At 45.8% G+C, this 22,242-nt stretch overlaps 1 protein-coding gene and 1 pseudogene across 1 annotated transcript in view; one reads left to right on the top strand and one right to left on the bottom strand.

Moving 5' to 3' along the window:
- HRH1 (histamine receptor H1) overlaps positions 1–22,242 on the bottom strand; it is a 187,520-nt gene that overhangs the window by 138,377 nt on the left and 26,901 nt on the right. The window lies entirely within an intron of this gene.
- Positions 1,665–20,302, top strand: LOC129635075 (store-operated calcium entry-associated regulatory factor-like; annotated as a pseudogene).

Here is a 22,242-nt window from a genome sequence, read left to right as displayed (position 1 = left end):
ACCAGGGAAGACCTAAAACATTTTACAGTGTTTATAAAATAACTGGAAATCTGAACACTGAACGTCTGATGCTCTTAAAGGATTGTTATTTGTTCTAGGTGCGATAATGATACTGTGGTTATTTTTTTTTTTTTTTGAGAGAGAGAGTCATCTTTTAGAGAGATATTCTGAAATACTTACAAAGGCATACTGAAATAATATGAAGTCCGCAGTTTGCTACAGAAAAGCACAGGATGAGGGAGAAGAATGGGAGTGGGCGTAGAATGAAACAAGGCTGATAATGGGTCATCCTAGGTGATGGATGCTTGGATTTTACTAAACTACACTGACTACGTGTGCATGTGTTTGAAGTCTTCTGTAGTAAAAAAGTTTTAAGGAAACTGGGATGATATTGCAAAGGAAAACGGATGCTGTAGTGGAGGCTACGAAACAACAGATTCCAGGAGGGCAGGGATGTCACCTTATCCATCAGTGTTTTACAGCATCTCACAGAGATGGGACACATGGTAGATACTTTGCACATCTTTTTTTCTTCTTCACAATTATTTTCATCCTTAGAGCTCTTCAGATATATCCTACCAGGGATGTACAGTCAAATTACTCTGTTTTGTTTTTTTTTTTTTTTTTTTTTTAAGAAATAGTTCTTCTCTATGTGATTATATCACCAACTTTCGCAAAGGTTTGTTTCACTTGATTTTTTAACTTTAATTTTGTTTCATAATTGTGGAACACATTTGGGTATTTCCCAAGTCAAATCTACAAAGCAAGGCACAAAGGAGCCCAGCTTCAGCTCCTGGCAAACCTTCCTCCATTCTTTGGCTATAGCTACTGGGAGTGAGAGCTTCCCTGGTGGCTCAGCGGTAAAGAATCTACCTGTAATGTGGAAAACCCAGAGTTTGATTCCTGGGTCAGGAAGATCCCCTGGAGAAGAAAATGGCAACCTACTCCAGTATTCTTGCCTAGGAAATCCCCCAGAGGAGCCTGGCAGGCTACAGTCCAGGAGGTCGCAAGAGTTGGATATGACTGAGCGGCTGAACAACAGCAGAGAGTGAAGTCAAAGACTCCCTAGCCAAAGGGTTGACTCATGGCCCATAAACTAACCCATGGCCATACCTTTTTGGAACTGCAGACTCTAGTGAAGTGAAAGTCAGTCGTGTGCGACTCTTTGCAACCCCATGGATTGTATAGTCCATGGAATTCTCCAGGCCAGAATACTGCAGTGGGTTGCCATTTCCTTCTCTAGGGGAATCTTCCCCATCCAGGGATGGAACCCAGGTCTCCCACATTGCAGGCAGATTCTTTACCAGCTGAGCCACTGGGGAAGCCCAGACTCTTAACAGAGGGACAAAGAGATAAAGGGGTTGGATTCTACTCATCAGGGGGTGGTGTACCGACCAGCATGCCTCTGCTCAGATTCCTGAGATCCTGGCGTCCAGCCCTCTGACACAACTTTGGATCCTGCATGGATCCCAGGCAGGTCCTTGAGGCTTCATGAAGTTCTCAGCCTCTGCTTTGAACCCACCAGATTCCCTCGGGCTAACATCAGCCTGAGTCTGTTTCTGTTGCTTGCACCTTAAGAAAGCAAACAGAAGCATAGGTCTTCAGTGACAACTTGCCTAGTTAATTACTTCATCCAAATCCTGATAAGCCAAACCCATGGTACTATGCTAGCCCCCAACCAAACTGGGGGGCAGATTGAGCTTGAAAAGAATGCCCTGAATCAGGCACAGCTGGAGAAGTAGGGGTAGCAGCCAGGACACCAGCGTGGAGGCTTGGCTGAGACAATGCGTATTTCTGAGGGTTCTGTATGCAGCTGGTGGTTTTGGCCTGATGGTCCCCAGAGCTTATGATGGTGTTCCCTAATCCTTCATTGTCATCTCTCCCCAGCTTACACATCCCTGTCGACGACACCATCAGAGCAAGGGCTTGTGGTTTTCACCACAGCTCAGGCTTGTTAGCTATTCTGAGGACAGCCTTTGAGGCTCAGGTCTCTCTGGCTGTGCTGAACCCTCCTGACTCTACTCTGGGCTGGCTGATGGAAATGCCTGGCGGGGCCAGTTCCCATGTAGGATGATATGGAGCACTGCGGGGCTGAGGAGCTGGAGGAGTTCTGCTTTTAGGTCCTAGTGATTGTCACCATGTGAGAATGGAAGTTCAGGGTTGCCAGATCCCCTGACTTTTCATGAGAGCCTGAAAACTAGAAATTTTATGAAAAATGTTATTTTTCACACACACACACAAAATCTCTGAAGGCCAAACAAAATATATCTGTGGAATGAATTCATTCCATAGGCCACTAGTTTGAAAGCACTGGTCTACCACCTACATCATGGCTTTCCTCTCTATATTCCTGTCTGTCTCTTTCATAAGACCCTGAGCTTTGAAAGGGCCAGGATCAGGATTGTCTTGTTTAAAGTTAGACACCGCATGCCTAGCTCAGTTCTTGGTGTGCGGTAGAGATCTATACATGCATGAATGGGTGAATAGTCAGCTGGATGCACGCAGGTATGCATATATGGATGGAGAGTGAGTAGATAGATGGAGAGATGGACGGATGAGATCACACAACTGATGCAGGAAGACAGTGCGTAGATATGATCGGTACCAGAGCAGGCAGAGGGAGGGAGAGAGAGAAGAGAGGTGAGTTGATGTCTTCATTTGGGTGGTTATGCCATTAGCTGGCTCTTGTGTTGGGGTCCATGAGAGTCACACCGATCCCTCTGCAGAGCTGCCAGACTCTTTTCTTGGAATAGTGCTTCGGAACACTAACTCTGCCCTGAGTGAGGGACCTGCGTTCTTTGGTCTACAAAGCTTGCTGTCTGGTTGCTCAGATCGAAGAGCCTGAGGCCTATGGCTCTGCAGGCTTTCCCCCTCTGCCTGGCCTCTGGGCATCTCCGTGCCCCCAGCCTCAGCAGGGAAGTAGCCTGCCTGAATTATGGAAGTCAGACCTGCCAGGCCAGGGTGGGGCAGGGAGCGGGGGTTTCCCTTGGTCTGCCCCCCTTCGCTCCCTGCTGGCTTCCTTTGAAGAGCTTCTTCCTTCCCTGCTCTGCCACCCACTTGGCTGTGAGGATACAAAAAGGCTCATCAGTTGCTATAACAACACCCACCACCTTCCTCTGCACTTAGCCAGGCTGTTTATTCTCTCTCAGATAATGGATTTGCCTGCAGAGTGACCGGTCCCCCTTTGTCCTCAGAGTTGGGATTGAGCAATTGCTATTATTACCATTCGTCGTGTTGTTATTGTTGGTTTGAGCTGCCATTTATTGAGAGCTCATTGTGCCGTGTGATAACCAAGCCTTTACGAGCACTATCTCATTTAATTCTCACAGTGATACTATGAGTCAGGGAATACCGCTCTTGGTTTATGGCTAGGGAGAAAGTTGGTATGGTCTAGTTTATAACAGCAGGAGTCCTGGAACCCGACGGCCGGGGTTCAGATCCTGATTCTGCCAGATGCTAGCTGTGTGTGCAAATTACACATCTGCTCCCTGCCTCAGTTTCCCCATCTGTGAAATGGAGATGATAGTGGTGCCTGGAGGAAGCACTGGTCATATAACAAGAGCTTTTCTTGGTTACCCCAGTAGCATTTCTTGAGACAAGAAATATAGTCTGTCTATACCACCGACTCGACGGACATGAGTTTGAGTAAACTCCGGGAGTTGGTGATGGACAGGGAGGCCTGGCGTGCTGCGATTCATGGGGTCACAAAGAATTGGACATGACTGAGCGACTGAACTGAACTGAACTGATACCAGCAGAAGTATAGTTTGGGGGAGATCTGAGGTTAGGGGTAGGGTTAGGCGTGGAAAGGCAGGCATCCCAGAAAGTGCACTTTATTAATGAAGTGACCACTGTGGGAAGCTGGAGATAAAGCCTGCTGGGAGGGAGTGTAGACACACGCTGAGTTACTGCATCCACGGGGTGACGGACTTGGGTTATTTATCCGCCAGCTCCCGTCAGCTACAGGTCGAGGGCTGCTCCTGGGTGGGTGTAATTCCCCAGCACTTCTGTCCTTCCACATGGGCTCTGCCAAGTTCCTCTGGCAGCTGGAGAAAGCCTCTGACCAGGCGATACAGGCGGCAGCGGGAAGCTGGGGTGGGCGGGTACTGAAGGCACCCACGGTGTCTGCCACAAAGCTAATAAACACTTGTCAGATGGATGAGCAAGGAGGAGGCAAGTGCAGTAGGCAGGATGCAACACCCTAACCCCAACCAAAGATGTCAATGGCCTAATCCCATTATGAAGATGTGAATGTGTTATGTTACATGGCAAAAGGACTTTGCAGATGTTATCAAACCTACAGATCCTCGAATAGGGAGATTATCCTGGATTTTCCTGGTGGACTCTATCTAATCACATGAGCCATTAAAAGCAGATGGCTTTCCTTGGTTGGAGTAGGGAAGGAGCCACAGGAGAAGCTGGAGGTTTCCAAAGCGTGAGAAAGACTTGACCTGCATGAGAAAGAATGCGGGCGGCCCCCAGGAGCACAGACCAGCTCCCAGTGGACCACTAGCAAGGACACAGGGCCCTCGGTCCCACACTCACAGGATCTGGATTCTGCCTACAACGTCACTCTCCTTGGAAGTAGGTTCCTTCCCAGGGTGCCCAGGAAAGAGCCTGGGCCGGCCAACACCTCTATTTCAGCCTGTGAGATTCCAAGCAGAGTGGCCAGCTGAGCCCCCTGGACTTCTGAGCTACATACTACTCATCATGGATTTTTTTTTTTTTTTTTTTTTGCATCACTTTTTATTTGTTTTTTTGGCCATGCCCAGTGGCAGGCAGAATCTTAGTTCCCCAACCAGGGATTGGACCCATGTCCTATGTAGTAGAAGGTGGAGTCTTAACCACTGGGCCACCAGAGAAGTCCTTGAGCTACAGACAGTGAATTAACAAATTGATGTGGTTCTAAGCCACTGAGTTTATGGGAATTCATTACTGCAGCCCTGGGAGACTAGTACAGAAACTCAGACTCAGGACGGGCAAGTGACTTGCTCGACGCCACATAGCCAGTGAGTGACAGAGCTGGCATGTGAACAGAGCTGTTTATCTTTAGGTCCCAAGTTTTTGATCTCTCTGTAGTCCCCTGCTCCTTGAGGGGCAGGAAGAAACAGGAGATCCCTAAGAAAGACTGTGGGAAGTGGGGCAGAAAGGAGAGTTGTTGCTGAAGAACACAGCATCAGCTAGGAGCACAAATTCTGAACCAAACAGGTTAGTATTTTAAGTCTGCTCTGTAACTGATTAGCTGGGTCACTTTGGGTAAAGTCACATTGCTTTCTTAAGCCTTATTTTCCTCATCTATAACCTAGGATTGATACTCTTTGATGGAGTACATTGTGATAATTAAAATGAGATTGTACTTATAAAGAGTTGTTTGCAATGCCTGGCACAGCAGAAGTGCTCAGTAAACTTGACCTATTTTTACAGTCATCTGAAAGTGGTAGTTGCTCAGTCATGTCTGATTCTTTGTGACCTCCTGGACTGTAGCCCGCCCGGCTCCTCTGTCCATAGGATTTTCCAAGCAAGAATACTGGAGTGGGTAGCCATTCCTTTCTCCTGGAGACCCAGGTTTGATCCCTGGGTCAGGAAGATTCCCTGGAGAAGGGAATGGCCACTTACCGCAGTATTCTTGCCTGGGAAATCCCATGGACAGGGGAGTCTGGCGGGCTGCAGTCCAGGGGGTTGCAAAGAGTCTGGACATGGCTGAGTGACTAAGATTTTATAGTCATCTGCTCAGCATCAGTTTTGTGTCAGGTGCCATAGCAGTACCCTAGTCTATACACGGCCACTCTCTAAGATAAGTATTGTCGTGCCCACTTTACAGATGAGAGAGTACGGCTCATGGAGATGAAGGGGCTGGTCTAAAGTCACACAGATGGTGTTATAGCTGGACTTGAACCCGCTCTGCTTGAGTCCCAGACCCGGCAGCTCTGTGCTGCGCTCCCCAGCAGTCCTGACTCCTGAGCTTGGTACTCCATCAGTGAGCCCAGAGAACCATTAGAGCCTTCCTCTCTGCCCTGAAGGCTGCCTGCCAATTCCAGAGGTTCACAGAAAACTTTCACCTTCCTTTTTCATTTTGGTCTGGCTATCTGATTCATGGTCCACACCTGGTACCAGAACAGGGTCTCCTGGCTTCATGAAGCAAACAGTCAGAGGGTCCTTGGCTCTGATACACCCTGTCCTGGGTGCTGGGAGCACTTGGCTCAGACAGCTCTGGGCGCACCCCCCAGCCCCCGCCCTTGAAGAGCACCCTATCTCATGAGGGAAACAGATATGTGAATAACTACAGCACCATGTGCCCAGGTTATAAACCAGGTCTGAACAGTTAGTGGTGATGATGATGGTAATAATAACACGCTGCATTGGGATTGTTTTCAGAGCTGGGTAGTGAGGAGACAATAGAAATTCAAGAGGATAAATGCAATTCCAGGGCATCGTATGTTTGTGAGAGGTGATAAAGATTTAAGGAAAAGAAAAGGTAAGAAATAGGAATGGTTATGAAGGGGTGATGAAATTTAGACTGTTTATAGAGGAGGCCTTACAGAGAAGAGCCATCTAAATGAAGTCCCGAGGAAGTGATGGAGCGAGCTATGAAGGTACTAGGAAGAGTTCCCCTAAGCAGTGACAAGAGCCAGTGCAGAGCCCTAAGACAGAAGTTAAACAAGGACGTGAAAAGATGCTTCATGTCATTTGTTATTAGGTAAATGTAAGTTACCGAAAGTGTGATATTGAAGTGCCTGACATTATTGCTGGTCTATTTCTTCCTTCAATTCTGTCCGTTTCTGTTTCATGTATTTCGGGACTCTCTTGTTAGGAACATGTATGTTTATAATCATTGTATCTTCTTGATGCATTAACCCTTCAATTATCATAAAATATCCTTCTTTGTCTCTACATGTTCAGTTGCATCCAGCTCTCTGCAACCCTATGAATTGGAGCACAGAGTCGGACACGACTGAAGCGACTTAGCAGCAGCAGCAGCAGGCTCCTCTGACCATGGAATTTTCCAGGCAAGAATACTGGAGTGGGTTGCTATTTCCTCCTCCAGGAGATCTTCCTGACCCAGGTATCTTTGTCTCTACTAATAGTTTTTTCTAAAGTCTATTTTTCTCTCATGTTAGTAGAGCCACTCAAGATCTGTTTTGATTATGGTTTTCATAATATATCTTACCATCTCTTTTAAACCTATTTTTGTTTGAAATCTCAAAACTTAGCATCTAGTTAGATCACAGTAGGCCTTAAAACAAGTCTTTATACATTTTAAAAGATTGAAAATCATATAAGGCATGCCCTCTGACCACAGTGGAATAAAATCAGAACTCATCATAGCTGTAAATACCTACCAAAAAAAGGGAGAAAGATCTCAAATCAACAACCTAACTTGATACCTTAAGAAAGTAGAGAAAGAAGAGCCAATGGAACCAAAAGTAAGCAGAAGAAAAGAGGAAGGAAGGAAAGAAGGAAGGAAAGAAGGAAGGAAAGAAGGAAGGAAGCAATTATTAGAGTCAATAATTAAGTTTAGGAAGGTCAGTACATAAAAGTCAACTGTGTTTCTATGGACTAGCAGTGAAATGGCCCCAGAGTGAGATTAAGAAAGCAATTCCATTCACAACTGAAAGACTAAAATACTTAGGAAAAAATTTAACAAAAGAGGTGAAAGACTTTTACACTGGAAACTACAAAGCATCTTTGAAAGCAACTAAAGACCTGTATAAATGGAAAGACATTTGTGTTCATGGATTGGGAGATTTGCTACTGTTAAAATGGCACTTCTGCCCAAATTTATCTATAAATTCATTGCATTCCCTCTCAGAATTAAAGCTGCCCTCTTTGGGGCAGAAACTGACAAGCTGATCCTAAAATTCAAATGCAAATGGAAGGGACCCAGAAGAGTCAAGTCTTTTCTTTTGGAAAAGAATAGTGAAGTTGGGAAGAATCATATTCCTAATTTCAAAACTTACTTCAAACCTGTCAAGTAATACAGAGTGTGGTGCTGGTATCAGGATAGACATACACTGAGACCAGAACTGAAAGCCCAAAATAAACATCTGCCTTTATGACCAATTGATTTCTGACAGGGTGCCAAGGCAATTCAACGGGAAAAGAATAGTCTTTTCAACAAAAGGTACTAGGAGAACTGGATATCCACATGCAAAATAAATCACAGACCCAAGTGTAAGAGCTAAAACTAGAAAACTCATAGAGGAAAAATAGGTGTTAATTTTAGTGACCTTGGATTAGAGCATAGTTTCTTAGGTAGAATACAAAAACAGCACAAGCAGCAAAAGACAAAATAAAGTGGACTTTATCAACATTAAACACTTGTGCTTCCAAGGACACCATCAAGAAGTAAGAAGACAATCCACAGAAAGGGATAAAGTATTTACAAATCACACAAAATGACTTATGTTCAATATACATAAAACTCTTGGAGCTCAACAACAAAAGACAGACAATCAAGTTTAAAAATGGATGGATGGAATAGACATTTCTCCAAAGAAAAAATATATAAGTGGCAAATTGGCACATGAAACAATGCTGAACATTTGGGAAATGAAAATCAGAACCTCAGTGAGATGCCATTCCACACGCATTATGATGAGTGTAATAAAAGAGGAAAACCCAGCAATAACAAGTGTTGGCAGGGGTGTAAGGGGCCTGTAGCTCTTCTACATTTCTACTGGGGATGGAAATGGTGCAGCTGCCAAAGAGAACAGACTGGCAGTTCCTCCAAAAGGTGAACACAGAATTACCCTATGACCCAAAGACTTCACTCCTAGGGTAGATGCCCAAGAGAACTGGGAAACATACGTTCACACAAAATCCTGTACACAAATGTTCATAACAGCATTCTTTTAAAAAGCCAAAGAGTAGAAACAACTCAAATATTCACCAACTGATGAGTCAACAACCAAAATGTGGCCTATCCACAGAAAAGGGCATCCACAGGCTCAGCATGGATGAACCTTGAAAAGGTTATGCCAAGTAGAAGAGGCCAGATAGAAAATGGCACATCCTGAATGTATATGTATATACACACACACACACACATATTTCAAAATATGCAAATTCAGAGTTCAAAAGTAGACAAATAGTTGCCAGGAGCTCTGGGCAGAGGGGGATTGGGGAAGGTTTCCTCTTGGATGATGAAAACATTATGTAATTAAACAGTGGGGATAACTGCACAATCTGAATATACTGAAAAGATAGATTGTATGCTTTATTGGAAGGACTGATGCTGAAGCTGAAGCTCCCATACTTTGGACACCTGATCCGAAGAGCCAACTCATTGGAAAAGACCCTGATGGTGGGAAAGATTAAGGGCAGGAGAAGCGGGTGACAGAGGATAAGGTGGTTGGATGGCATCACCAACTCAATGGATGTGAGTTTGAGCAAACTCCAGGAGACAGTGGGGGACAGGTAAGTCTGGCATGCTGCAGTCCATGGGGTTGCAAAGAGTCAGACGTGGCTGAGCGACTGAACAACAACAGAATGTGACTCATTCAATTTTTATAAATTTGATTAACCTACTATTAATGTATTCAACTAATGAGCTAGAAAGAAGTACATAGAAAATGTAGAATTTTCTACAAATAGAAAATCCAGTATTCTCTACAGATTTAAGATGTAATAGTGCCAACCAAGGATGCATCATGACCTCCACTCTCAATGCCAGAGAATCTCCTGAGAGGTTCCATCTCTCAATAGCTGGATATCCTCTAGCAAGGGGAATAAGGGAACTTCGCTACAGAATAAGGGACCTTGGAACAATCTATATGTGTCTCAACAGCACAAATGAGTTCATTTCTAATTATTCCTCTCTGAGAAAGAGTGATAGGCAGAATATTTCTGTTTATAAACGGAAAAATAGTTAACAAAATTAAAATAACCAGTATTTTTTTAAATAGGCAAAAGACTTGAATGGTTGCTTCACAGAATAATATACAAGAATGGCCAATGAGCGTGTGCAGAGTGCTTGACTTCGTAAGTTATCAGAGAAACACCACTTCTAAAGTTAAAAGCCCTGAAAAGCCAAATGTCTCTGAGGCTATAAAGCAGCTCAAAATGTCAAGCAGCGCAGGTGGGAGTGTAGAAGGACATGCCCACTTCAGAGAACAGTTTGCTACTTTCTTGTCAAGTTAGCAACACCCATTCCATGACCCACCAATTCCACCTCTGGTTATTAACCCACGAGAAATGGAAACAGATGTCCACAGACTTACTCAAGAACGTTCACAGCAGCCTTATTCAATAGCCAGGAATAGAAACAGCTGAAACGTCCCTCAAGAGGACAATGGAGGAATAATTGTGGTGTATTCACACAAAGGAACACCACTCAGTGACAGGCAGGAGTCATGACTGCTGCCTGCCTAGCGTGGACAAATTTCACAGACAGGGTGTTGAGTGAAAGAGGCCAGAGCCCAAAAGTACAGACTGTGTGATTCCATTTATATGACAGTCGAAAGCGGGTACATCTAATTCCCAGCGATAGAAATCAGAACAGTGATTGCCTATGGGGGTTAACCTGAAAAGGAACACACACAGTCACACTCACACACAAACCTTCCCGGAGTGATGGAACATTCCATATGCAGAGAGCTGTGTTCATGACACAGGTGCACACATTTATCCAAATTCGCTTCCTGGGACACCCAAGACTTCTGTATTTCGGTGTATGTAAATTTGACTTCAATTAAAAGAAATGAAAAGGTGCTTCAAATTCATTTAACTGAAGCAGCAGTAGGGACTGGAAGAAGGGTGTTTCTGGAGCCGAATTGGAAGAGGCAGAAATGCAGGGCTCTGATGTTCCGGGTCCTGGGGGCAGGCAGAGGTGTGGGCTCGGCCTCTGCTGTGTGTTCCGGGGAACACTGTCTGCCTCCTGTTCCCTTGCCACGCAGCTTTGGCGGCTGAGTCAGCCAAGCTCCTCGCATCTGGGCTTTGCCATCAGCCCCTCGTCTCTGAGACACTTTGGAGGGTTTGTCCCCAGGGAGAGGCTCACCTGGAGCCGCAGCAGCCTCTGGGTCTCCCTGCCTCCAGTCCTGGGGTGACCAGGACCTGGGGGGAGGCTCCCCCTCAGCCCCTGCCTCCCTGAGCCGCGATGGACTGCGGCTTCTGAGAAATCTCATCTCCAGTGCCTGCTGCCCGCCCAGCCCTGCTCCTGATTCCTCGCCGCTCTGTGCAGGCAGGCGATGACTCAGTGCGGGGGAGGGCGACAGGGGCCGCTGCAGCTGGAGGAGAAAAAGGCCCCCATCCCTGCGGGGCCTGGGGTTTCTGCTCCCCATCTGTCTGCTGTCCAGGCAGGATGAAGGAACAGAAAGGGCTTGAACTTCGGGGACAGACTAAGCTGGGGTGGAGGCACCATCCTGCTTAAGCCTCGGTTTCCTGTCCTGTAAATAGGGTGATGGTATCTTAGGGCACTGGGCGATTTACTGAGGAAGGACTCAGGAAAAGCCTATAAGGGGTGAAGGAAACAGGACAGGGAAGGGGGAAACCGAGCGGGGAGTAGCCACAGGCCAGGTCCCCCTGATCCGCTGGGGGCTGAGGGGTTGATCACATCACAAAGCTGTTACCCACTCCGGATGCACCCCCAGGTCAGCACTGGCTTTAGGGTGCTCTTAGGAGGACATGACCGCCTGGTGAGGCTCTGGTTAACAGATGGTGATTCTCTGCAGAAGGAGGGCTGGCTGTGAGCTCTTAGCAGCCAGCATGCTGGAGGGTGGGCAGGCGGGCCTGGTGGGGGGGACGTCCTGGTGTGGGACCCAAGAGCAACTATCGTAGGAGGGAAACACTGGTCACTCTGGGCTTTTGTGAATTCACACAATCGGCAATGAGGAAACTAACTATTTCTTAGCTGCATGAGAAAGGCTGCCTAGTACCATAAATACGTGTGCCCTGCCTGCTGCGGATTCAACATGATTTAGCGATCAGGGCAGAGTGAGAACCAATACCTACGCACCTAAGAATGAGCAGTATAAAGAAACACTTAGTGGTGCAAGCCATTATATGGAGGATGTGGTATATAGGATGGATGTTTTGAGCTGTGGTGTTGGAGAAGACTCTTGAGAGTCCCTTGGACAGCAACGAGATAAAACCAGTCAATCCTAAAGGGACTCAACCCTAGATACTCCCTGGAAAGACTGATGCTGAAGGTGAAGCTCCAATACTCTGGCCACCTGATGCGAAGAGCTGACTCATTGGAAAAGACCCTGATGCTGGGAAAGATTGAGGACAGGAGGAGAAGGGGGTGACAGAGGATGAGATGGTTGGATGGCATCAGACTCAATGGATGTGAGTTTGAGCAAACTCCAGGAGATAATGAAGGACAGGGAAGCCTGACATACTGTCGTCCATGGAGTCACAAAGAGTTAGACACGACTGAGTGACTAAGCAACAACAACAAACAACTGAAGGTCTAACTGTATAGCACAGGGAATTGTTAAATATAGTCAATATCCCATGATAAACCATAATAGAAAAGAATATAAACATATATGAATCACTTTGCTGTACAGCAGAAATTAACGTGTTATAAATCAACTATACTTCAATAGAATAAATTTTAAAAAAACACAACAGCCTGAAGTTGGCAGGGCAGTTGTGTCCTAAAGGCCTTCCTTTTATTCCCGGACATGGGAAGGTTTGGGGTTTCCAAGGAAATTAGCTGGAGTCGAGGTGGAAGGCCCTTTAGGGACATGGGGCAGTGGCTGCCTACCATCTGGTCTCACCACTTTGCCACACCTTTCTGCCTTCCTTCCACACACCTGGAAGATCTTCATGCCCACCTACCTGGGCCTCTGCTTCTCAAGGGGCTTTCCAGAAACAGCGAGTTAGAAATTTTCCCGGGATGTCCACGTCCCCTCTAATAATGTACATCATGGGAGGGAAGAACACTGACTTCAGGGTCAGACAGAACTGGGTTTGAACCCAGCTCTGCTATTTGATGGCTGTGTGCTCTTGATCAAGTTGCTTTACCTCTCTGAGCCTCAGAATCCCTCTCCGTAAAAACTGGATACATTGATGTGCTTGCTCAGAAGGGTGATGAGGAAGACCAAGAGCCGCATCAGTGAAGGGCTCAGCACACAGAAAGCCCTTGATAAATGTCTACTCTTTGCCCCTTGTCTCCTCTGCAGGGATGCATTTTCAGTCTTGTCATCCCTGGGGTGGGGGCAGCTTTCCTAGATTCACCATGGGCACTGAGGGTCCAGCTCATTCGGCTTGTCTGGCCTAACGAACTTCCTTACGCTCTGGGAAGGGGCCCTGGTCCTGTCCACTTCTGGCCTCAGTTCCAGGAACTGCCCCACGGTTCAATTTATTTCCTCTCAGCTGTTTCTTACATCTCCCAGGAGACTTATCTCTTTTATAAACATCCTCTTTGTCTCCTCGTCCAGCTGCCCTTTTCTTGGAAAGATGGTTTGGCCAAGTTGGCTCCTTTGCCAGTAAGCTGTGTCTTTTGTTTGGCTTTCTGATAAGATGGTATGGAGCCCCCGTGGGATCAGCCATCACAGCTGAGGACTTGAAAAGAGCCGGCAGTCAGATGCCTGAGCACCTCTTTCTTCCACCTTAGAGGCGCTTTTGCAGACAAGGAGGGACCTCTGGGTCTTACATGTCGGGGCACAGAGAGCAATAGCCCAGCCTGACCTTGGGGTAGCTTACAATGAAACTTGTCTTTTGATGGAGTCTGGGGGTTCAGAGAGAGTGGAAGAGAGACCCACGCATGGAGAGGCCCTGCCTTGATTTCTGGAACTGCCATTCATGGTGGGAGGGGGTCTGGGTTTGAGTCCTGGCATGGCCACTTGCCAGCGATGTGATGTAGGGCATTTTATCGAACCACTCTGTGCCTCAGTTTCTACTCCTGTCAAATGTGTACAATGACAACGAGCATTTCCCCTGGCACTGGGCTTTTACCTCCTTTACACACACGCACCACACAGCTGCTGTCCCTGAGGAAACGCCCCTGAACACCCAGGCCCTGTGCTGGGTAAGGCTGACCTTGGCCTCTAGCCTCCAGGGTGGGCATGTATTTCAGACCTAGCCTGTGAGCATATTCCCAAGATATGTCCCTGGATATGTTCCTTGGGGTGTTGGGTGTTCGGATATGGATGCCAGACCCCCAAGGGCTCAGTCAGACTCAATGCCAGGGCTTCTGTTGGAAGTTGAGAACCAGAAGGTCTCTTTCCCCAGGGACGGTTTCTGCTCAGAGCTGCTCCTGATGATTTTGCCTCCATGAAAGGAGAACGTGATTGAGAAAGAAGCCAAAGGAGACGAAGAGAGAGAGGTTCTCGATAGCATCCTTTGAACGCCTGGATCCAGCTGGGCCTGAAGATCAGCCTTGGGGTTTCTAATCACCATCTTTGGCTAAAGACAGTTTATGTCGGGTTTCTTGTCCCTTATACTCACAGAATCCTTCAGCCCTATTGAATGTACAACAATAACACTTCCTTCTCTGCAACCCACTCCAGTATTCTTGCCTAGAGAATCCCATGGACAGAGGAGCCTGGTGGCCACCATCCATGGGGTCACAAAGAGTCAGACATGACGAGCAACTGACACTTTTGCTTTTCTCTGGTTGCTTGGAGAATCAAACAACACAAGCCATGTGAGGCTCTTAGCACAGGGCATGGCATGCAGTAGGCATGTAATAAATGCCCCCCATCTCCCAGGGCCTCACTTTTCTCACCTGCCAGATGGGCGTATTAAACTGTGGCCTGTTGCTTGTTAGCGGAGGTGCAGACCTTGAAGGGGATTCTGGGCAGTTCTCTTAAGTAACAGTGAAGCATTGTGGCAGAAAGAGCAGTGCCCACCGCACAGCATCCACATCCCAACCCCCAGTCCCCGAGAACAGGTTAGAGGCAAAGGAACTTCTCCAGATGCGATTTAGTTAAAGATTTTGAGATAAAGAGATTTTTTAAGATTATCTGGGTGCACGCATACTCAGCTGTTCCGGTCGTGTCTGACTCTTTGCGACCCTATGAACTGTGGCCCGCCAGGCTCCTCGGTCCATGGGATTCTCCGGGCAAGAATACTGGAGTGGGCTGCCATGCCCTTTTCCAGGGGATCTTCCCGACCCAGGGAGGGAGCCCACGTTTCCTGCATTTGCAGGTGGATTCTTTACTTCTGAGCCACCGGGTGGGTCCAACCTAATCACACAAGTTCTTTAAAGAACCTAAGAATCACATTACAGAGATACAACATTGTTGACCTTGAGGATGAGGGAAGAGGGCCTTCTTCCTCCAGGAAGGAGGCACGTGGAGGAAAGGGGAAAGGGGAAAGGTAAGGAGATGAATGTGGGGGAAAGTATGGGGATGAATTCCCCTGTATCATCCAGAAGACACACTGGTATCAGTCCAGGGAGACTGGCATTGGAATCAAACCTCTAGAACAGTCAGATAATCAACTGGTATTGATTTTGGCCACTGAGTTTAAGATAATTTGTGTTTAAAAAAGAGACAACCGGCCCCAAGTGAAGTCACTTGTATGACTCTTCACGTCACCAAACTGAGACTTAATGTATAACAATTAGAGTCTCAGTCACATGCATGAATAGAATCTTAACCCAGTCAGGAATGACCTAGTTAGCACTGGTGAACCTGCCTGATAGAAGCCTACTCTACTTCCCAGGTGGGTCAGAAGGCAAAGAATCTGCCTGTAATGCAGGAGATTCAGGTGTGATCCCTGGGTTAGGAAGATTCCATGGAAAAGGGGATGGCTACCCACGCCAATATTCTAGCCTGGAGAATTCTATGGAGAGAGGATCCTAGCAGGCTTTAGTCCATGGGGTCATAAAGAGTTGGACACGACTGAGTGACTAACACTTTCACACATTCACTAGTTCCCATGGACTATAAACCAGGAGACATTGGGACATAAGTGAAGTGAAAGTCACTCAGTCATGTCCGACTCTTTGTGACCCCATGGACTATACAGTCGATGGAATTCTCCAGGCCAGAATACTGGAGTGGGTAGCATTTCCCTTCTCCAGGGGATCTTCCCAACCCAGAGATCAAATCCAGGCCTCCTGCATTGCAGGCGGATTCTTTACCAGCTGAGCCACCACGGAAGCCTGAGACATTGGGACATAAAACAAGGTGCAAAAATCTCACAGTCTAAAGATACAGAAATCATACAGAGTCTGTTCTCTTTTCACTGTGGATTTATATTAGAAATCAATGAAATAGAATTTGTATCCTGCTGTTGTGTGAAAATTGTATAAATCTTAATTTTGTTGAATTGGTTCATAGTGCTTTCCAAGTCTACGATATTCTTCTACTTTTCTGTTCATTCTGTTATATTTTGAGAGTTTGGTATTGAAACTCCAACTGGAAATCTTAATCTATCTACTTAAAAAAAAAATGGAGGGACTTCCCTGGTGGTCCAATGGTTAAGAATCTGTGTTGCAATGCAAGGGACTCAGGTTCCATCCCTGGTCAGGGAACTAAGATCTCACATGCTGTGGAGCAACTAAGCCCATGTACCACAACTACTGAGCCCACACACCACAACCGCTGAGCCCACACACCACAACCGCTGAGCCCCCACACACAACTACTGAGCCCACACACACAACTGCTGAGCCCACACACACAGCTGCTGAGCCCACACACCACAGCTGCTGAGCCCACACACCACAGCTGGATAGTCTGTGTAACACAACTAATAAATAATAAACAACTAATAAACCTGATGCAGCCAAATAAATAAATATTTTAAAGATATTTACAACATATAGTGGAACCACACATAACTTTGTTCTCTATTTTCCAAGATGTGTGACCGTACTTTCATTGATGTTATTAGCACTATGAACTCTAATTAAACTTTTGAGGTTTTTTTTTTCAATCGCACCTTTTATTGCTATTATAAATCTCTGCCTCTACGCTGGCCTTTTGCAGTTCTGTGGAATTTTCCTTTTTCTTTTCTTCCCTACCTTTTCTGTTTTTTTAATTTTAATTAAAAAAATTTTTTAATCTATTATGATCTTTTCTACATTTATTCCTTTGTTTGCTCTTCCTACTGTTCTTTCTCCCTTGCAGTTAATCTTTAACATGTATGTCTTCTTTATCGACCTCTATTTAACTTTGCATTTCTATTCTTCCTTTCCTTTATTTTTCTCACCATATTTGTTAGCTTTGTTTTCATTGCTTTATTCCCCAGTTGGCACCTTGCTTTAGTTTTGTTTTCTAGTTTGTGCTTTGGTTAGTTTTTTTCTTAACTGGTATATATCATTTTTGGTTTCCTTTGTCCACTGGGTCAATCTATTGTACTTTATTTTTGTAGGGTTGTTTTGATTTGCTTATGGCAGTATATGCATATGTGTGTACTCCATTATTTTCATTATTGTTTGCCTGATTTTGTCACTGCCATTTGTCTGGTGCTCACCTTTGGTTTCTCGTTTCTGGGTATTTGTATTAATAACATTTAATGCCATCATAAACCATCTATGGAATCTCTGTTACTGGCCCAAGCTCAAGCCCTGAGCCTTTGGATTGGGAGCGCTGACTCCAAGACTCTAGACTACCAAAGAACTCCTAACCCTACGGAGTATCAAATAGAGAGAATTCTCACAACGGCAACCGCTTCTATACAAGACCCAGCATCACCCAACTGCCAGTAGCATCCTGTGCAGGATGCCTCATCCAAACAAAAAACAAGACAAAAGTGCAAACCTTATCATCAGCAGACAGGATTACCTCCTCACTCAGCCCTGCCCATCAGAGGGAAAAAAAAACAAAATTCAGCACAAATCTCACCCTACACAAAGCTTACACAAACCTTAGGAGGGCAGAAACCAAAAGGAGGAAAGAATTCAACCTTGAAGCCTGGGAAAAAGAGACCTCAAACACAGTAAGTTAAAAAAAAAAATGAAAAGGTAGAGAAATACTGTACAAATGAAGGAACAAACTAGAAACACACAAGTCCAAAGAAATAAAAAGAAATTAAAAAAAAAAAAAAAAGAAGCCTACTTTCCCTTGAAGGAAGGTGACCTTGCATACACAACTGTCCCATGCTGGTATAATGTCCTTGTCCTGCCCCTTCCTCCTATAAAAAGCTTTCAATTTGCATAGCATCTCAGAGCCCCTTTCCCTCTGATGGATAGGATGTTGTTTGATTCATGAATCACTGAATAAACTCTTAAGATCTTTAAAGCTTACTCAGGCAAATTTCATTTTTTAACAGATTTTGTGGCGGCAATGGGATCTGGAGGAAACTTCTGACAACTTTGGGGACAACAAGAAACACAGGTATTGGTAGGCACAAACCCCTTTAGTTCTCTGCCTTTCTTGCCATTTCCAAGGGCTGGGGGTAAGGTCTCCTCAGTTCAGAGCTCTGTTCTCTTTGCACGGAACCACTAACATACCTGGCTTTCCAGCCCAGGGCAGGTCAGCTTGAGTTAGCAGACAGTCCCAGATTCTGAGCTCTTGGCTCAGTCCCTGGATTCCACGTTGGGTTGGTAGTTCAGCCCACAGTGCCCCGTTTGACTGGAGTCCCAGTCCACAGCCCGCATTCTTTGGGGACGTGCTGGTTCAGTCCTTTCGCCAGTCCCCAGGTCCATACCGGAATTGCTAGTGGTGCACGCAAGGCCTCCTCTTGGCCAGTCCGCAGTAACAACTCTTTGGTTATTGCCGGTGTGTTAACAGGAAGGAAAGGCTATTTCTGGTGGGAATCTCAGAAGCCAAAAGCTGCAACACCGGTGGGCATGCACTGAGCACTTCAAAGCTGTCAGGGCACTCACCACCTAACTCCAAGACTCTTGTGTTAGAACACGCTGATCATAGAATGGGTTAGATTGACACTAGGTCCCGCATCAGCCTAAAGCAAATTTCTGTGTAATGAGGTACACTGCAAAACCACGCAAATGCTCAACCCAGGGGCACATGCCTCTTAAGTATAATATGAACTTGCCTCCAAGAGACCCAAGGCTTTGCTGAAGAAATGGGATCCTGAAGTCCCCACGAACTGAGCACACTTTCAGCATCCTTGCTTGTTTACATCTAAGAACTGTGGTCCCAGGCTAAGATGACCTAGAAGTATAATGGCTATTAATGATTTAAGACAAGGTCACTTGAGAAATGCACTTGAAAGCAAGGGTTCCCGAATCAAACAAACAATAGGTTTCCTGATTTAGTTGTCACGCAGAAGCCTGCAAAGGGCTTCAAAGCTCCAAAATAGCTTCATTAAGAGTCATTGACAAAGGCTAATGAAAAATTAAAAGGTATAAGATGCACATAAAATAACAGTCCACGGGCGTGACGTGACTTGTACCACCCTCCTCCACCCGCCTTTATTCGCCATTGTCATGAAGCGCACCGGGACCGGTGGCCAGAAGTGATCAGACGCTGCCCTCTCCTCAACCTCCCGTCTCAGCCAGCCTTGCTGATTGCAACCCTGCCTGGGGCTGGAGCGACCTGGACAGAATGCTACTGTGGGATGTAAAGCTCTTACCCGCCACTAGGATGGTTCTACCACTTCCTGGGGGTCGGCTCCAGTGCCCCAGGCAGACGTGTTGGAGGCACAGCTGGACGTGATGCTTATGCCCCCACATTCATACAGCGTCAGAACAGAGGGTGGGGTGGTCACAGGGCACAGTGGGAAAGTGAGACCAGTTTAGATACCGAGTGCAAATTGGAAAAACTACGCTGAGCGGGAAAAACTATGAGTCCTCTGAAGCCTGTCCCCAAGAGGAGCTAAGAGGTTCCCGTATCTCGGGGTATGACTTAGATTACATGGAACTTGGCCGGAAGAAGGTGAGAGAGTCTGGGGGAAATCACAGCTTTAACTCTTTCTCTGATTTTTATGAGTTGTACTGTCCAGATTCCTGTGGCATCAATGAGGTGATTGCTATCCTAGAAGCTACCTGCTCTTGCCTGTGCAGTTTACAAATTGTTCCTTAGTGACCGTCAAGATTCTACTCCCCCATATCCTAAGTATCCTCCATATTCCCATCATTATTAGAGGTTCACCAGCTCAGCAGGACCATGTCCCAAAGGCGTGAAGTCTGAGTTCACAGGTCCACATGGTGCAACCTCAGGTTTTGGCAGGGAAATGAGCATTTAGGACCAAGGTTCTGCGCTGGCTTGGGAACTGGAGGAATATTAGAATATTTGCAGCAATAGAGCAGCAACACCCATTCTCAGACACATGGTACCACCTGTCTCACTCTCTCTTGTGCCCCAGCCTGTGCAAGAGCCCTGCTTACCACTTCTCAGGGGAACGGGTTGTTCCCCAGCATATTCAAGCTCAGAGACAAGATCCAGAACAGTACCAGGAAAGGGTGGTACTTGAAGATGACCAGAAAGTAAAAAGTTGAAGTCAAACACTGGTTGCAAAATTTCTGGTTTTTCACCGCTTTCTCTTAAGAAAGTGCCACCTGCTAACAAGTGGGGGAGAGGAATACGCAACAGTTTTGTGATGTTCCATTTTTTAAAATTTTATACTGTTTGAGGGTGGTGATATGTGACAAAATGCTTATAGAGAGAAATGCATGTTTGTGTAGCATGTAGATGTATATTATAACTTTTGGAAGTGATTACTGTGGGATGCTAAAAGTGTATTGTTTAATTTATAAAAGAGTTAAGAATGTGATGGCATAAGAAGAGGTAAGAATGAAGGCTTTATACCAATAGACAATAAATACAGAACATTTCAGACTTAGGTGGTTTGAGTTGATGAGTCATTACCTCACAAAGGCAATGATAATCTAGTTGGTACTTCTTAGTGGGCGTTTGTGCTGTGCTTAGTCATTCAGTCAGGTCCAGCTCTTTGTGACCCCATGGACTGTATGTAGCCCGCCAGAATCCTCTGTCCATGGGGACTCTCCAGGCAAGAGTACTGGAGTGGGCTGCCATGCCCTCCTCCTAGTGGATGTGTACTGTGCTTCAAACATTTAAACCCAGCCTTTGACTACTAATTATACTTATCTGTGCGTCTTGCTCACTTCTGAGCTCAGGAGCTTCGAATTCTTCAGTGGTGTCTGGGGTTCTGGTAAATGAGAATTATCTTTTTTCAGAAAAGGTAGAAAATAAGTATCTAGAAGGTTGTTGTGAAGGATTGTGTGCTGTTAAAAAAAATACTTGAACCCTCCATTTCATTTTAAAAATGGAAATATAGCTGATTTAAATATGGTATTTGTTTCAGGTATATAGCATAGTGATTCAATATTTTTATATAGTATAATATATTTCAAGTTATTATAAATTATTGGCTATATTCCCTGTGCTGTACAATATATCCTTTTAGCTTGTTTGATTATATTTATTTACCTTTGGCTGCACTATTTGGTTTGTAGGATCTTAATTCCCCAACCAAGGATTGAACCCAGGCCCTGGGCAGTGAGAGTGTGGAGTCCTAGCCACTGAACCACTAGGGAATCCCCCAGCTTATTTATTTTATACATAGGATTTTATGCATCTTGATTTCCTACCCCTATTTTGTCCTTCACCACTACCCACTCCCCATTGGTAGCCACTAGCTTATTCTCTATATCTGTGAATGTGTTTTGTTATATTCATTCATTTTATCTTTTAGATTCCACATAAATGTGATAACAGACAATATTTGTCTTTCTCTGTCTGCCTGATTTCATTAAGCATTATACTCTCTAGGTCTATCCATGTTATTTCAAATGGCAGAATTTCATTGATTTTACTGGTTGAGTAGTATGGCACCCCACTCCAGTACTCTTGCCTGGAGAATCCCATGGACGGAGGAGCCTGGTAGGCTGCAGTCCATGGGGTCACTAAGAGTCGGACACGACTGAGCAACTTCACTTTCACTTTTCACTTTCATGCATTGGAGAAGGAAATGGCAACCCACTCCAGTGTTCTTGCCTGGAGAATCCCAGGGATGGTGGAGCCTGATGGGCTGCGCACAGAGTCGGACATGACTGAAGCGACTTAGCAGCAGCAGCAGCAGTAGTCTATTACTGTGTGTGTGTGTGTGTGTGTGTATACATATTTTCCAGGTGACACAGTGGTGAAGAATCCACCTGCCAATGCAGAAGACGGAAGAGACACTGGTTCAATCCCTAGGTTGGAAAGATCCCCTGGAGGAGGAAATGGCAACCCACTCCAGTCTTCTTGCCTGGAGAATTCCGTGGACAGAGAGGCCTGGCGGGCTACAGACTATGGGGTTGCAAAGAGTTGGCTGTGACTACACACAGACACACATACATATGAACATATATGTATACAGAGCCTGATGCTGGGAAAGACTGAAGGCAGGAGGAGAAAGGGGTGACCGAGGATGAGA

This window comes from Bubalus kerabau, chromosome 20 (genome assembly GCF_029407905.1).
Source record: "Bubalus kerabau isolate K-KA32 ecotype Philippines breed swamp buffalo chromosome 20, PCC_UOA_SB_1v2, whole genome shotgun sequence".
Classification (NCBI taxonomy): Eukaryota; Metazoa; Chordata; class Mammalia; order Artiodactyla; family Bovidae; genus Bubalus; species Bubalus kerabau.
This window is presented reverse-complemented; position numbering and strand designations above follow the sequence as displayed.